This window comes from Tenebrio molitor, chromosome 4, assembly GCF_963966145.1.
Source record: "Tenebrio molitor chromosome 4, icTenMoli1.1, whole genome shotgun sequence".
NCBI lineage: Eukaryota > Metazoa > Arthropoda > Insecta > Coleoptera > Tenebrionidae > Tenebrio > Tenebrio molitor.
The window spans coordinates 17,661,924-17,664,082 of NC_091049.1; the positions used below are offsets into that span (position 1 = coordinate 17,661,924).

A 2,159-nucleotide genomic window follows, 5' to 3' on the forward strand; every position below is an offset into this window, starting at 1 on the left:
TACCCCCTGTTAACTTTTGTTCTGATGAAAATATTCAAACCATTTTTGGAACAAAGTTGGAAGATTTTTTAAACTACCGGATAGTTTACAATTCAATATCCTAAACTGTCGAAAAAGTTGTGAAAAAATATTTTAAAGCGCGCCGGAATAATAGTACGTCGAGCGGCCGCCAGAATAGCGTCCCTATCGGCTCAACCTTAAGGTTCTCGATGATAAATAAGGTAACGACAACGGTTGCGACGAATATTGCTATCTCACTTAATTTGGAGTTAATGTCTGAGTAGAGATCGGGTTCATGTCGGTAAAAACTCCACCACGTACACTATTCAAAAATTGTTTTTGCGACTCGTATTGCAATATTTGTAACTGCTTTCTGGTTTATTTACAAAATGCTCCAACAATTTAAATCGAATAAATTTTATCTATTTCATTCATTACCAAATTAATAACTAGTTAATGCACTGAAAAAAAAACATATGCACACCTCTAACATAATGTCAACAAAATTGAGAACTTCAAATCGCCCAAGGTTATTTTGTGCTGTGTCCAGTTTTCGATTTTAAAATTACGTTGATAGACATTTTCGTTATATTTTGTGTTGTGTTCTTTAATAGTTAGTCGTTTTTGTTAAGAATTTGTTGTTTTAGTTTAATTTTGATGATTTTCGTTATATTTTGTGTTCGTGTTCATGTTCTTTCATAGTTAGTCGTTTTTGTTAAGAATTTGTTGTTTTAGTTTAATTTTGATATTTACATTTTCTTGCCATAGTTTGTAGATCCGTTTATTTTCAGTCTGTTAATTAGGTAAGCACTTGGTTCGTTTTGAGTTTTCATTGTTTTACGACAGTGATGTGCTTGCTCAGGTTGAAAATGGTCTGTACTTGCTGTGTACCAAAATGTACAAACACCACGCAAAAAGGATTCAAGCTCTTCAGAGTACCCACTGGTAAAATCATTAGGAGGCAGTATTAATACGTTTATTTTGTGATTAATACTGTTTTAGGTGCAACAAACTTGTTGAAGAGACAAAAATGGTGGAGTTTATTGGGCAGATCTAAAAGCTTCGTTAAAGGAATGAGAGTGTGTTGCGTATGTTAGTGAAATAAAGCACAACAATGTTTTAGCTAATTACCCATTTTTAGAAACACTTCTGTCAAAATGATTTTGAAGTGTGTCCACGACTTGGTTTAGGAAGGGAGGTAAGATTGAAGCCTGATGCTTTACCTCATTTATATTTAGGTATGAAAACCGAGGCTGTATGTAATTGCAATTCTGGTGAGTAAAATGTTACAATGGGTACTATTCCTACTACCAAACATGTTTTCTGTATTTCATTGTACGAAAATACTGCACATCTGGAGGATCCAACACTCTACACACACCTACTTCACACCACTGATTACAAAAATACGTGCGAGAACTGTTATTTTTCCCTTAAGGTGTGTACAGACATCCAATAGAGCATCGTAACGTAACATCAACGCGTATCAAGTCTGGACGGCACTCAGTAACATTACAGGGTCGCATCAAAAAAAATGTTACGCACTCATGTTGCACCACATGTGTGCAAGTCTGGACTAAAGGGCGTAAGAAAGTAGCGTTTATAAGTCTAGGACTCTAGGGTCAGTCAGTAGTCAACGACTGATATGTTCGCGCCCATGATACGCGCTATGTTACTTAACCTCGAGAACACAGTATCTTCGAGGCGCAACAAAAAATTGTTACGTTACGATGTTTTGTTGCATGTCTGCATTCACCTTAAGATGAGTTTTATCCAACATTGGTACTGAATTAGTTTTAAGTGAGCATTTTAACATTACATAACTATCCCACCTCCACCCGGCGGCACGGCAATTTTGCCGGAGTACATACACTATTACGGATATTACTATCAAGTAATAGTGCAGTGCTTATCAACATAATTACCGGCGTCGTGCCTCCGCATTTTGACTTTGTTGTGTATTATGTTCTGTGTCAATGTTAAGGAACTTCCTCACGATGTGACATGAGTATAATAATATACCTTTTTGAATTTCAACTACCAATGTGTTATCTAAATCCAGAATTTTTAAATTTTTAAAAAGAGATTGCGGTACTATTCCCGTTGCTGAAATTACAAGTGGTAAAATCGAAATTTTTTCTAAACACCAAAGATTTCTC

The 2,159-nt window shown here is 35.6% G+C and overlaps 1 long non-coding RNA gene across 1 annotated transcript; it reads left to right on the forward strand.

The window, feature by feature from the left end:
- Positions 1-203: 203 nt before the first annotated feature.
- On the forward strand, positions 204-1,815 carry LOC138128961 (uncharacterized). Its single transcript, XR_011158974.1, has 4 exons — positions 204-803; positions 863-945; positions 1,003-1,088; positions 1,142-1,815. It is a non-coding gene; the product is annotated as an uncharacterized lncRNA (long non-coding RNA).
- Positions 1,816-2,159: the final 344 nt, after the last annotated feature.